At 38.8% G+C, this 16,034-nt stretch overlaps 1 protein-coding gene across 14 annotated transcripts in view; it reads right to left on the bottom strand.

Moving 5' to 3' along the window:
* The window catches only part of LOC128705333 (sphingomyelin synthase-related protein 1), a 344,236-nt gene that overhangs the window by 315,344 nt on the left and 12,858 nt on the right, over positions 1-16,034 (bottom strand). For 2 of the 14 annotated variants that reach the window (XM_053779188.2, XM_053779193.2), the window contains exon 2: positions 10,010-10,158. The exons of 11 other annotated variants lie outside the window; for them this stretch is intronic. The gene's annotated coding sequence lies outside the window, so the exon portion shown is untranslated. The remainder of the gene's footprint in view (positions 1-10,009; positions 10,159-16,034) is intronic. One more of the 14 variants, XM_053779189.2, reaches the window with a different exon arrangement.

Raw genomic sequence — 16,034 nt, 5'->3', positions numbered from 1 at the left:
GGTTAGGTCCCAGTACTTTGCTTCTTGTTTCATAATAGCTTTACTAATGGGGTTAGCTAAAATTTATTTGCTTGTGTGAGAAACCAATGTAGTTGAATGAACAATGGTCTAAATCAAATAGTGGTGAGAAAGACACTTCATATGCAGCAATATCTTCAAGCATTATAATCCAAAGATTGCCAAGTAGATGTGCAGACCAGCTAGCATAACTCACTCACTCCCCACTCTCTCTCTCCCAATCTAACCCCCCCCCTCCCTTTTCCCTTACTCTCCCCTTTACCCTCTCTTCACTCTCCTTCCCTCCTTCCTGCTCTTTACCCATCTCCCACTATCTGCTCTCTACCCCCCACTAACTTTTTGTGTATATTCCACAGATGTTGAAGCCCAGCCTGCAGTCTGCATCTTACTCACATCTACTTCCCTCTTGGGTAACTGCCCTGACTCAACACTGTTCTAGCCTTACTGTACTTGCGCTGGGCATACAAGTCTGTCATGTCATAGCTAGAAAGCATTTGAACTATGCTGACACAGATGCTGTGAACTACGGTGTATGGGGTATTTGTCCACAACCAGTAGTGTCATTGATGCAGTAAACTATATCTGGTTCACAGGATATTCATCAGTGTCAAACAGTGTCATCAATGTAGCAGACCCCAGTCTGCTGCACTATGGTAGCAATTTTCCCCATAAATAATAATGTAAATATAATTAATCCATTCCAGACCCCAAATGACAATATAATAATTTATTAAAAATATACTAACTACTGCATAAAACTAAAAAGGAATACTAAAACACTAACTGAAATACTGTACAATAAATGAATATTAAACTGCTCTTATATGCCAGAGGAGAGCTAATGGCATACTGGAAGCAGGAGGTGGAAGAGAGGAGGGGGTATGTTACTACTTGGAAGGAGAGTCACCTATTAATATGTCTTCTGGTGTTGTTTCTCTTGTCTCTTTTCATCACTAACACGTTATTCTGGCTCACTGGTTCTTGGTCTCACTAAAAACCTGTCCAGAAAGGTTTGTTTCAGGCTCCGTTTTAACACTCATCATTGTACATGTTAAAGATGGATGGCCACTGCTTTGTCTGGATAGTATATTTCACTAAACCCCTGCACTTCACACCATTTAGCACACATTTCCTTGACAAGTGCATGGGCACATCATCCCTTCCCTCTTCCTCTGATGACAGTTCCTCCGCTGCAATCTGTTGCTGCTCCTTCTGAAGGTCTTCAAGTTCATCTGTGGTGAGTTCAGTTCTATGCTCCTCCACAAACCTTTAAGCCTCTAATTCACCAACATACTTTTCAACATCCACTTTGCCAGCACAGGCAGCCTCCCCATGCCTAGCCACACTATGAATGCCATTTCTTAAAATTATCAAACCAAACCTTACTAGCCTCAACTCAGACCCATACTGCCGACTCCTTGTCCAGTGCACATTCTGTGAGCACGTGACCTGACCCGTTCAGTTGTTGCTAGACAACCAAAAAAGTGTACGAAAACCAGGCTATTTCTTCTCAGATTCCTCATTCGAAAACCGATTTGTTCGACAATGCGGTCGACAACCAAAGTTCCACTGTATGGAAATTATGTTCATAATAAATTACCTCTCATACCTTGAGCAGGGCTATCACCACTGAATATTCCAAACAAGAAAGCACAAGTGATATCCAAAGTGCTACCACTGACTATATGCTAAAAAAGCATTAAAAATTAATTAGGTAATCTATTGTATACTTAACAGTACTGTACATAATTTACAGCTAAATGCAAAAAAATCTGAAAATAAAAGAATTAAAAATCAAATTTCCCCAGTAGATTTTTCCCATTATTTTAACCACTTAATTGTGGCATACTGAGAAGTTAAAATTCCTGCTTTTACAACAAGATTTTGAAAAATATAAATTCTTAGACGGAAAGAGCGCATTTTTAACCCTTTGAGGGTTTTCGTCGTACTAGTACGTCTTACACGTAGGGTTTTTTGACGTACTAGTACTCATAAATTCTAGCGACCTCAAATCTAGTGGGAGAAAGCTGGTAGGCCTTCATATGAAAGAATGGGTCTATGTGGTCAGTGTGCACAGTCTAAAAAAAATCCTGCAGCACACAGTGCATAATGAGAAAAAAAAAACTGACCATTTTTGGGGGGAATAAAACAGCGAATTTGCACTGTATTTTCGTATGGTATTTATTGTTGTATTCTAGTTTTCTTGGTCTCATTTTATAGAATGGAAGACATATTACAGAAATTGAGATGATTTTGACTGGTTTTACAATGAAAGGTGCCTTGAAATTGAGCTCAAAGTAGCAGAAATGTTCGATTTTTACCAAACTTCAAAAGTAAACAAATCGTGCCAAGCGTGCAATACACGTCAACTGGTGAGTCTAATATTCTTTCACAAGAGCACCAATAATATTTATACCATTTTTTACACTAATGCAGTAGTCTGCATAACAGTAAATCTTATATTTTTTGTGAGAATAAAAATTCAAAGTGGAAAGCAAAAGAATATAAGAGGGGCCTTGAGACGTGACTAATGACTAGAGGAAATGTCATTTTAGTGCCAGGAATGTCTTTCTTGTTTATTCTGGACCCTATTCCGAAATTGGCATCTTTTGAAATTTGTGTGAAATTGGCAAAATTGCTAAATTCTGACCACTGTACTGGATAGTTGAATTTATAAATGGGTGGTTTCTTGCACCCATTCGATAGAAAAAATGGAGTTCTAGCGAAATATTCATGTTTTTTGTCGACTAGTACAGTGAAATTGGCCGAAAATGGGGCTCAAAGTGGGCAAAATCGCCGATCCGTAAACATCGCCGAGACCGCTAACTTTGCGAGAGCATAATTCCGTAAGTTTTCTATCAAATTTCAAACTTTTGGTGTCGTTATGATCGGGAAAAGATTCTCTATCTTTTCATAAGAGAAAATAATTTTTTTTTTTTTTAAATTTGGCCGACCCTGAGAACGAGTTTCGGAGAGGGCCTGTCGACCCTCAAAGGGTTAAGAATCAAGACTAAAATGAGTGAAATCTGATAAAATTTACAATTTTATGGTGTGCTGAAGTTGAAAAAAAAAAAAACATCGGCAACAGCTGCAGACTTGGGAATAATTATATCAGCTGACCTTTCTTTCAAAGAATACAATAAGACCAAGGTCACAACAGCCAGGTGAATGAAGGGGTGGATAATATGAACTTTCAAACAAGGAAATACAGTGGAACCTCTACTTACGAGTGCATCCATGTGCGAGTTTTTCCAGATACGAGCAGTTGCTCGGTCGATTTTTTTGCTTCCAGACGCAGGCAAAATTTTCAGATGTGAGCAGGCCTCAAGGGAAGTTAATTGACACTGGTGAGGGGGCTCTTGTTCTTGATCTAAGGAATTGAACCTCAGTTGTTTGTTGGACTATCTTATTAAAACTTGGGCAATGTATAATGAAAAGATGCTTCTTAACGTACACCAAAAAATGAAAGAAATCGGACCATAAATAACGGAGTTCACTTCTCAGCCATTAGCCTCCCCTTAGCGGTATATTTTCGTATGGTTTTTATAGTTGTATTCTCGTTTTATTTGGTCTCATGTGATAGAATGGAAGATATATGTACTACAAAAATAAATATGATTTTAATTGGTTTCACGATGAAAAGTACCTTGAAATTGAGCTCAAAATAGCAGAAATGTTAGATTCTTTGGCGACATCAGTGGTAGACATCATGAGGCAGCAGTGGCAGACAACATGAAGCAGCAGTGGCAAAGTGTAGCACTTATAAGTCATTCTCTCTTATTTTTTTGGATTATCCTAGGTTCTCTACACATGTAGTCAGGTGCAGGAATGGCCACTGTGGTGGGCCTATAAACCCCAACAACAATGGGTAATGTCACCACCACTAGCCACATACCTAATGACATGTATTTTATTCATTCTAGTGTATATATCATATTTCTATGTCATTAATATTGTTTATTATGTCAATATATATTACATGAATTGTGATAGATAAGTAAGCTGCAGAGATGATATTAGGGAAATTATTAAAGTATTTTCTCGTGTCTGGAATTCCACTGGAACAAAGTAATTCCATTTCAATTAATTTAAACGAGGAAAACTGACTCTGCAAACGAGCAAATCCAGTTGCGAGCAAGGTCACGGAATGGATTAAACTCCGAAGTAGACGTTCCACTGTACAGTGGACTCCCCCCCCCCCCATGTTTCGTGATTAATCCATTCCAGAGTCTGCTGAATGACGAAATTCACGAATGGCAAAACCATTTTCCCCATAAGAAATAATGGAAATCCGATTAATCTGTTTCAGACACCCAAACGTATTAACCTTAACAAAAAATGTTTTTTTTTAAAGATTAAATGAAATATTTACATTTACCTTGGAGGAGATGCTGGCAGAGGTTTAGGTCAGAAATTTGCAATTTGGCCAATTTCACGAAAATTTAAAAATATGACAATTTCAAAATAAGGTCCAGAATGAACACTGCAAACATTCCTGGCTCTAAAATAACATTTTCTTTGTTCATCATTCACGTCTCCAGGCCCCTCTGATATTACTCTTGGTTTCTATTTTGAATTTTTATTCAAACAAAAAATAGATGATTTACTGTTATGCAGACTACTGCAATATTGTAATAATTGTATAAATAATGTCAACCCATTCATGACTGCATATCAGAATGGCTAGTTGGACATTTTTTTGGACAATGACATCATGTGTTTACTTTTGAACTTCGGCAAAAATCAAACATTTCCCCTACTTTGAGTTCCATTCAAGGTTTTTTCATAGTAAAACCAATCAAAATCACCTCCATTTCTATAATGTCTTTTCCATTCTATCAAATGAGACCAAGAAAACGAGAATAAAACTATAAATACTATACGAAAATAGACCACAAAATCTGCATTTTAATTAAAAAAAAAGGTTGGAGTTTTTTTTTTTCTCACTATGCACTGCGTGCTGCAGGATTTTTTTTATATGGTACACACTGACCACACAGACCCATTCCCTCACATGTGGGCCTACCAGCTTTCTCCTGCTTGATTTGAAGCCGCTAAAATTCATGAGTATACGTATATACGTCAAACATGGTGGCTCGTAAGACGTATATATATACGACCGAAACAGTCAAAGAGTTAACAACAAATGCTATGGACACTACTTTTTATGCGATATTAAGTGTGTTTCAAGGTGTTTTAATACCTCAAGCATGGTGAAACTCACAGCCCAATATTGCCCCCACAAAATATAAAATTATAAACTGGAGCAAATAACTTTGTTTTATAACGCTTTGGCCATCTAACACTATGTACGAGGAAAACTTGTATTACAATACAATTCCTTCAGGATGTAGCACTGCTCAAAACATGGAAATAAGTCACACTGTTTGACTATGTTGAATTATCAAAGGTTAATTATTCAGGTTACATATTTAGGTTCACAGAATATCCTGAATTGTACAGTGGTACCTTGACTTACGAGTTTAATTCGTTACATGACCGAACTCATAACTCAATTTGCTCATATATAAAATCAATTTTCCTCATTTAAAGTAATTGAAATGTCATTAACCTGTTCCAGAGGAATTCCTGGCTCTCTGGAGGCATGCGAAAATACTTCAATATAACACTAATATCAACACTAATATGGCACAGTAAACGCCAAGTTTACTGTGCCAACTAGTGGCGGCATATCTGAAGCTCGCTTGTAACTCGGATTTCGGCTCGTCTCAAAGCAATATGTACGATACTAAAGCAACAGGAGTGTAGCATTAACAGTGCAGCAAATAAGTTAAGCAATTAATCGATTGAATAAGGACAGGACGAGACTGACTCTTCCATTGTTGTTGGAGGTATGTATATATGTAGGGTTACTGACTAACACCTTTGCCTCTGCTGCAGCCTTCACCATCATGTAAGGCTTATCTTTCCATGACCCTTATACACCCAACAACAAACATCACCACTCGTGACATTCTTAATGCCATGTTTTATTCATTCTAGAGTATACAGTGGACCCTCAACATTCGATACTAATCCGTTCCTGAGAGCTATCGAATGTCGAAAATATCGAAAGTCGAATTAATTTTCCCCATAAGAAATAATGGAAATCAAATTAATCCATGCAAGACACCCAAAAGTATGAAAAAAAAAAAATTTACCACATGAAATATTAAGTGTAATGCAATAGAATAATTACAATAACAATGACAATAGATTAATAATAGAATACAGTAATTGACACATACCTTTAATAAAGATCTGGTGATGATTGATGGGATGGGAGGAGGGGTGTGTGGGGATGGTGTTGGTGTTTAGAAGGGGAATCCCCTTCCATCAGGACTTGAACTGGCAGCTTCACCATGCCTTACCACACTGTGTATGCCACTACGATTCTTAAATCTTCCAAACCAACCTTAGCTGGCCTTAAATTCACTCGCATCACCACTAGTTGCAGGCAATTTCTTTACCAAATCGTCATGCAACTGCCTAGCCTTTTCACAAATGATCGCTTGAGAGATGCTATATCCTGCTATCTGTTTTTCATTTACCCACACCAATAACAGTCTCTCAACATCTTCTAACACTAGCGATCTCTGTTTCAAAAACAAAGTTGCACATTTGCAACAACAGCTTCCTTGATTGCCATTTTCCTGCTCAATATAGTAGAGATGGTTGATTGGGGTTTACTATACAACCTGGCCAGCTCCGACACACGCACTCCACTTTCGTACTTTGCAATTATCTCTTTCTTCATTTCAATAGTCATTAGCACCTTTTTTCTCAAAGGGTTGGCGCTAGAAGCTTTCTTGGGGCCCATGGTTACTTATTTTGCAGAAACAAATACCAAAAAAAGTGATAATATGGAATGTACCGAATGTATCCTTAGATGCGCGCACACTGGCTGGCTTGTAAACACTGGCACACACGGTGCAGTTCAGGCCACACGTGGACCCGTCTCGTACGAATCGTATCGAATGTCGGGTTTTCCATTGAATGTTGAGGCAAAATTTTTGCGTTAAAATGTATCGAATGTCAGATTTATCGAATGTCGATGCCATCGAATGTCGGGGGTCCACTTTATATCATGTTTCTATGTCGTTAATATTGTTTATTATGTCATATTAGATGAATTGTGCTAGATAAATAAGCCGTAGAGCTGATATTACTGTCATACTGAAGGGCTATCTTGTCCTGTCTCCCAAAAATTCCTAACATACGCCAGAAACAGACCTCCCTGGAACACTTTTTTGAGCGACAGGGGTCCAGTAACTCTCAAGCTGGTCCTAGTGGCATTAAAAAACAAAGGAGGGAAGTAACCCAGGATAAGGACTTGCTACCTGAAGTCTTTATGGAAGGGGATTCTCCATCCTCTCCCCTCCTCCCATCTTCCATACATCACCATGTCTTCAGCAAAGGTAAGTGTGATATTATTGTTTTATTCTTCATGTATCATTGTTTTCAGTGCAGGTAAATGTATATCATGTAGAAAACATTTTTTTTAGTACTTTAGGATGTTTGAAACGGATTAATTGGATTTCCATTATTTCTTATGAGGAAAATGAATTTGGAAATAGTCAAATTCAGCTTTAGTCACACACACTGGAATGGACTAATTACGATAACCGAGGGTCCACTGTACTAGTTAGACAGTGTTACCCACACGATGCACTGCGTGGATCTGCCTGGTTTTAGATTCTTTACAAAGGCATGAAGAGGTTGAAGGAGGTCCAACCACTTGTGTTGAGGTCAAAAATATTGGTGGGTGGCAAATTTGAAGGCAGGAAAAATAGTGTGCACTTGTATGCTGGAGACAGATGTTACCTGCATACTAGAATGTTGGACACAATTAACCCTTTGACTGTCGCAACCCCCAATCCTGAGGTGTCTCCTGGTGTCGCAAAATTTCAAAAAAAAAAATTTTTTTTTCTTATGAAATGATAGAGAATCTTTTCCCGATTGTAAAGACACCAAAAAAAACGAAATTTGATGGAAAACTGACGGAATTACGCTCTCGCGAAGTTAGCGACCTCGGCGATATTTACAAATCGGCTATTTCGCCCACTTTGAGCCCTATTTTCGACTAATTCCATTATTCCAGTCAACCAAACTCATAGCTATTTCTTCAGAACTACATTTTTTTCCATCGATTGAGTACAAGAAACTGCCCATTTACCGATTTCAACTACCCAATAACACAGTCAGAAATTTGCAATTTGGCCAATTTCACGAAAATTAAAAAATACGACAATTTCAAAATAAGGACCAGAATGAATAATGCAGACATTCCTGGCTCTAAAATAACATTTTCTTTGTTCATCAGTCATGTCTCCAGGCCCCTGTGATATTACTCTTGCTTTTTATTTTGAAATTTTATTCAAACAAAAAATAGAAGTTTTACTGTTATGCAGACTACTGCAATACTGTAATAATTGTAAAAATTATATCAACCCATTCATGACTGCATATTAGAATGGCTATTTGGACATTTATTGGACAATGACATCATTTGTTTACTTTTGAACATCGGCAAAAATCAAACATTTCCCGTACTTTGTGCTCCATTTCCAGGTTCTTTTTAGAGTAAAATTAATCAAAATCTATCCATTCTATCAAATGAGACCAAGAAAACGAGAATACAACCACAAATACTATACGAAAGTAGACCACAAAGTCGGCATTTTAATTAAAAAAAAAAAAACGGTTGGAGTTTTTTTTTTTCTCTATGCACTGCGTGCTCCAGGATTTTTTTTATATGGTGCACACTGACCACAAAGACCCATTCTCTCACATGTGGGCCTACCAGCTTTCTCCTGCCTGATTTGAAGCCGCTAGAATTTATGAGTATATATACGTCACACACGGTACCTCGTAAACGTATATATATGGCCGCGACAGTCAAAGGGTTAAGGTGGTTAAGTGTTATATTGAGAGTTCACAATTTCTTTTATTTTGTAAGTTCTCACTATCCACTGTCATTCCTCTGGCCTTCTTGGCATCAGTCTTAAGTGTTTTTTTTAAATGACAGTGACTGTGTCAAAGTCTTTTATATGTTCCTTCAAGCATAACAGCAAACATTCCTACAGAATCACCATCTGTACTGCATTTCATGGAAAATACACAAGTACATACCTTCAAAATCAACAAACTTTACATACTATTCACACGAATCCATAAAAATCAGCATTTCATCAAAATTTGAATATTTACAGGGATTACAGTACTGTACAGCTACAGTATCTGAACTTGATAGATCATTTAGATTACATATATGGTACCATTCCAGTCTCCATATTACAACATAAATTTGCATGAAAATATACAGAATGACAAACTAATCCCTTCTACAGTATCAGAAATCTTTCCTAGAGATAAATTAAGAATATTATTTTTTTCTTAGGAAACAAAGGATAAAGGAGAGCATAATACGCAGACCTGGAGATGGGAAGCACAGTGCCTGCACTCTGAAGGAGGGGTGTTAATGTTGCAGTTTAAAAACTGTAGTGTAAAGCACCCTTCTGGCAAGACAGTGATGGAGTGAATGATGGTGAAAGTTTTTCTTTTTCGGGCCACCCTGCCTTGGTGGGAGTCGGCCAGTGTGATAATAAAATAAAAATAAATACACAGTACCTGTAGTACAAATGAAAGAGGAATAAAAGGAATACAAGTAAGAAGCAGAAAAGACAAGCTCTAAATAATGGGTTAAAACTGGACAGTGTCATATTTAGACAGGACAATGGAGAGCACTGGTTTAGCAATAGAACTATCAGATGAATAGAACAAACAGTGAAGACAAATCACTGAAGTAAACACAGTAGTTTAAAAAATGTTAAAATAAAATATGCTACATTAATAATAGCACCAGTGTGTGTGTTCTACAAGTCACAAATCTCTTCAGGTGAAGGCTTTTAGAAAGGTTTAATATCAAGACCTCAAACATCAAAGTATGTGGATACCAATGATAACTACTGAAAAGCCAACCAAACCTTACCAAAATACTACCAAAATACAGTTGGCACCTGTCCGTCTGGGACTGGGAGACGAGGGCGTTGACCCTTGCAACACTCCAGGTAGACTCCAGGAAAGTAGGTAGATAGACCCACTCAACACTGCATCCCCGCTGCCAAGCAAGCTGTAACACTGATCAAAATGGATCACTGTGAATCCTACACTTCACTAAGGCATCAATCCTCTGACCCACGGTTACACAAAGATATCAGAGGACCAGCACCAAAGACAATCACAAGATACAGATTAGGGATGGGACGACAACTTTTATTTTTTCTTTTGCAGATATTGATTCTCAGCTTTGGAACAATACCAATACCATCAAAATTAGCCAATACCCACCAATACTGGCACAGATTACATCAAAATTATAAGATACCCACTGATACTGATACTTTGGCACATCCCTAATACAGAGGAAATAGTCTTACCCAACCAACTTCTCCCCTCAATAGCCTCAAGGTAGACACGTCATCCCCTCCATTTACTCTAACCTATGGAACTGACCAGGCCTCAACCACAGCTACTAAAATGACCAATGGCTTTATAAAGTCACCAAGATAACTCAGCTCTAGCAAATTTTGTCAGCAGCCAACAACTGAAAATACAGTGTATGAATGAAAAACATGCAGCCCTTAAGATAAGATTTGTTCAAATTTTTAACCCAGAGAGTTAGCCACCCAGGATAACCCAAGAAAGTCAATGCATCGTCAAGGACTGTCTTATTTACATTGGGGTCCTTCAGTCTTGTCCCCCAGGATTCAACCTACACCAGTTGATAAACACGCAGGTACTTACTGCTAGATAACAGGAAGAGCAGGTATAAGGAAACACGTCCATTATTTCCACCCTAGCCCAGGATTACATCCTTCACCAAACTTGAAACCTCCCTAATGAGCAAAAATAAAAACTAGCAAAAGCTGTTGCTGACCAAAAATAAAAACTAGCAAAAGCTGTTGCTGACCAAAAAGCTTTTCAAGGCAAGGTTACTAACCCTTAAACTGTCCAAATGTAGAACTACGTTCAAGTGCGCAGCACTCCGAACTTTCTATTTTACATGCTTTATGTAAAAAAAAAAAAACAGATCTACGTTCGGAGCGCTACGTACGTGAACATAGATCTATGTTTGGACAGTTTAAGGGTTAAAATCCAAGTAAACATGCAAGACAGTCAGAACTGACAGTCAGAAGTGAATGATGTGAACATCTACTCTTTCAATGAAAAGACTAAAGCAACATCAACTTGAAAAAAAAAAAACGACTTTACTCATATCCTGAATGGACAAGATTGAAATGACACATGGAATAATACAGCAACAACTAGCTGATGCTGTTATAAATATAATTTTGCTCCCACATACTATTAATGTAGGTAGTAGGTTGGTAGACAGCAACCACCCAGGGAAGTACTACCGTCCTGCCAGATGACTGTGAAACAAAAACCTGTAATTGTTTTGCATGATGGTAGGATTGCTGGTTTCTTTTTCTGTCTCATAAACACGCTAAGATAACAGGGATATCTTGCTACTCCTACTAACACTTTGGTCACACTTCACAGACACGCACATGCATATATATATATACATACATCTAGGTTTTTCTCCTTTTTCTAAATAGCTCTTGTTCTTTTTTATTTCTTCTATTGTCCATGGGGAAGTGGAAAAGAATCTTTCCTCCGTAAGCCATGCGTGTCGTATGAGGCGACTAAAATGCCGGGAGCAATGGGCTAGTAACCCCTTCTCCTGTATACAATTACTAAAAAAGAGAAGAAGAAAAACTTTATAAAACTGGGTTGCTTAAATGTGCGTGGATGTAGTGCGGATGACAAGAAACAGATGATTGCTGATGTTATGAATGAAAAGAAGTTGGATGTCCTGGCCCTAAGCGAAACAAAGCTGAAGGGGGTAGGAGAGTTTCAGTGGGGGGAAATAAATGGGATTAAATCTGGAGTATCTGAGAGAGTTAGAGCAAAGGAAGGGGTAGCAGTAATGTTAAATGATCAGTTATGGAAGGAGAAAAGAGAATATGAATGTGTAAATTCAAGAATTATGTGGATTAAAGTAAAGGTTGGATGCGAGAAGTGGGTCATAATAAGCGTGTATGCACCTGGAGAAGAGAGGAATGCAGAGGAGAGAGAGAGATTTTGGGAGATGTTAAGTGAATGTATAGGAGCCTTTGAACCAAGTGAGAGAGTAATTGTGGTAGGGGACTTGAATGCTAAAGTAGGAGAAACTTTTAGAGAGGGTGTGGTAGGTAAGTTTGGGGTGCCAGGTGTAAATGATAATGGGAGCCCTTTGATTGAACTTTGTATAGAAAGGGGTTTAGTTATAGGTAATACATATTTTAAGAAAAAGAGGATAAATAAGTATACACGATATGATGTAGGGCGAAATGACAGTAGTTTGTTGGATTATGTATTGGTAGATAAAAGACTGTTGAGTAGACTTCAGGATGTACATGTTTATAGAGGGGCCACAGATATATCAGATCACTTTCTAGTTGTAGCTACACTGAGAGTAAAAGGTAGATGGGATACAAGGAGAATAGAAGCATCAGGGAAGAGAGAGGTGAAGGTTTATAAACTAAAAGAGGAGGCAGTTAGGGTAAGATATAAACAGCTATTGGAGGATAGATGGGCTAATGAGAGCATAGGCAATGGGGTCGAAGAGGTATGGGGTAGGTTTAAAAATGTAGTGTTAGAGTGTTCAGCAGAAGTTTGTGGTTACAGGAAAGTGGGTGCAGGAGGGAAGAGGAGCGATTGGTGGAATGATGATGTAAAGAGAGTAGTAAGGGAGAAAAAGTTAGCATATGAGAAGTTTTTACAAAGTAGAAGTGATGCAAGGAGGGAAGAGTATATGGAGAAAAAGAGAGAGGTTAAGAGAGTGGTGAAGCAATGTAAAAAGAGAGCAAATGAGAGAGTGGGTGAGATGTTATCAACAAATTTTGTTGAAAATAAGAAAAAGTTTTGGAGTGAGATTAACAAGTTAAGAAAGCCTAGAGAACAAATGGATTTGTCAGTTAAAAATAGGAGAGGAGAGTTATTAAATGGAGAGTTAGAGGTATTGGGAAGATGGAAGGAATATTTTGAGGAATTGTTAAATGTTGATGAAGATAGGGAAGCTGTGATTTCGTGTATAGGGCAAGGAGGAATAACATCTTGTAGGAGTGAGGAAGAGCCAGTTGTGAGTGTGGGGGAAGTTCGTGAGGCAGTAGGTAAAATGAAAGGGGGTAAGGCAGCCGGGATTGATGGGATAAAGATAGAAATGTTAAAAGCAGGTGGGGATATAGTTTTGGAGTGGTTGGTGCAATTGTTTAATAAATGTATGGAAGAGGGTAAGGTACCTAGGGATTGGCAGAGAGCATGCATAGTTCCTTTGTATAAAGGCAAAGGGGATAAAAGAGAGTGCAAAAATTATAGGGGGATAAGTCTGTTGAGTGTACCTGGTAAAGTGTATGGTAGAGTTATAATTGAAAGAATTAAGAGTAAGACGGAGAATAGGATAGCAGATGAACAAGGAGGCTTTAGGAAAGGTAGGGGGTGTGTGGACCAGGTGTTTACAGTGAAACATATAAGTGAACAGTATTTAGATAAGGCTAAAGAGGTCTTTGTGGCATTTATGGATTTGGAAAAGGCGTATGACAGGGTGGATAGGGGGGCAATGTGGCAGATGTTGCAAGTGTATGGTGTAGGAGGTAGGTTACTGAAAGCAGTGAAGAGTTTTTACGAGGATAGTGAGGCTCAAGTTAGAGTATGTAGGAAAGAGGGAAATTTTTTCCCAGTAAAAGTAGGACTTAGACAAGGATGTGTGATGTCACCGTGGTTGTTTAATATATTTATAGATGGGGTTGTAAGAGAAGTAAATGCGAGGGTCTTGGCAAGAGGCGTGGAGTTAAAAGATAAAGAATCACACACAAAGTGGGAGTTGTCACAGCTGCTCTTTGCTGATGACACTGTGCTCTTGGGAGATTCTGAAGAGAAGTTGCAGAGATTGGTGGATGAATTTGGTAGGGTGTGCAAAAGAAGAAAATTAAAGGTGAATACAGGAAAGAGTAAGGTTATGAGGATAACAAAAAGATTAGGTGATGAAAGATTGAATATCAGATTGGAGGGAGAGAGTATGGAGGAGGTGAACGTATTCAGATATTTGGGAGTGGACGTGTCAGCGGATGGGTCTATGAAAGATGAGGTGAATCATAGAATTGATGAGGGAAAAAGAGTGAGTGGTGCACTTAGGAGTCTGTGGAGACAAAGAACTTTGTCCTTGGAGGCAAAGAGGGGAATGTATGAGAGTATAGTTTTACCAACGCTCTTATATGGGTGTGAAGCGTGGGTGATGAATGTTGCAGCGAGGAGAAGGCTGGAGGCAGTGGAGATGTCATGTCTGAGGGCAATGTGTGGTGTGAATATAATGCAGAGAATTCGTAGTTTGGAAGTTAGGAGGAGGTGCGGGATTACCAAAACTGTTGTCCAGAGGGCTGAGGAAGGGTTGTTGAGGTGGTTCGGACATGTAGAGAGAATGGAGCGAAACAGAATGACTTCAAGAGTGTATCAGTCTGTAGTGGAAGGAAGGCGGGGTAGGGGTCGGCCTAGGAAGGGTTGGAGGGAGGGGGTAAAGGAGGTTTTGTGTGCGAGGGGCTTGGACTTCCAGCAGGCATGCTTGAGCGTGTTTGATAGGAGTGAATGGAGACAAATGGTTTTTAATACTTGACGTGCTGTTGGAGTGTGAGCAAAGTAACATTTATGAAGGGATTCAGGGAAACCGGCAGGCCGGACTTGAGTCCTGGAGATGGGAAGTACAGTGCCTGCACTCTGAAGGAGGGGTGTTAATGTTGCAGTTTAAAAACTGTAGTGTAAAGCACCCTTCTGGCAAGACAGTGATGGAGTGAATGATGGTGAAAGTTTTTCTTTTTCGGGCCACCCTGCCTTGGTGGGAATCGGCCGGTGTGATAATAAAAAAAATAAAAAAAATAATAATACTATTAATTGAAATGCAGCAATACTGCTGGTCAACAAGAAGGGTAAACCAGTATTTAATGCCTCTTCAATAGGAAATCACCTCATTCAATCATCCATAAAACAGTGACTTTGTAAATGAATGTCTCAAAAAAGCATGTCTGGCTCTTTCATTCAGGCTGAGACATCTTAATGATGAAAGACTTTTCTCTATGTGATAAACAAGCTATTGATAGAAAAACAGCCAAAGGCTCCATTCACTATTTCATAATCAGTGTAGTGAACCTAAACATTCCTCAATGAACCTGACCTCATAACTCCACATAACTGTAATGTGTACCTCTTTACTAGTATTGTACTTTATTAACCAGGATTCTTTCCTCCCATCCTCGCCTGTAAATTACACCGTGAAAAAGAGTATCACTACCACCCTCTACCACAATCACTACCACCCTCTACTGACGAGAAAAAGCCAGACTGACTCAGAATTCACGGGATGCTTTGTGTGGGCACGGGCAGACATGTTCGGTACGGCAGACCACTGTCAACTCGACGAAAACCAAGGTGATGAACGAAAACTGGGACAAAAATTTTGATGAAAAAACTCGTTGAAAACCAAATTCAACAAAAACTAAAACCGAGGTTCCACTGTACATCTTGCAGTGCACAGGTGCCTGGGTGTTGGCCAACTGCTATGGGTTACATCCTGGGAGAGAGATTTAAAGAATCCCATTGGAAATAAGACCATTCTTGATAAAGAACCGAGTTATCCTGTGTTACTAACCCTCCTGGTTAATAATCCTAATAAAAACCAATCTTTCTTTAAAAGCAAGTTGGCCAGGTAAATGAGTTTTATATGAATTGAACCTGCCTAACATGGGCCTGTAAACTTACTTATGAAAGGATCCTGACTTCACCTGAGGGCCTCTGATTCCATCCAAGAGCCCTCGATTCCATCCAAGAGACCTTGTTTCCATCTAAGAGCCCTCGTTTCCATCCAAGAGCCCTTGATTCCATCCGTGAGCCCCTGATCTCATCTGATAGGTCTTTGATTC

The sequence above is a fragment of the Cherax quadricarinatus genome, chromosome 29 (genome assembly GCF_038502225.1).
Source record: "Cherax quadricarinatus isolate ZL_2023a chromosome 29, ASM3850222v1, whole genome shotgun sequence".
Taxonomy (NCBI): Eukaryota; Metazoa; Arthropoda; class Malacostraca; order Decapoda; family Parastacidae; genus Cherax; species Cherax quadricarinatus.
The sequence above is the reverse complement of the archived record's forward strand: the minus strand, read 5'-3'. Positions and strand labels throughout refer to the sequence as shown.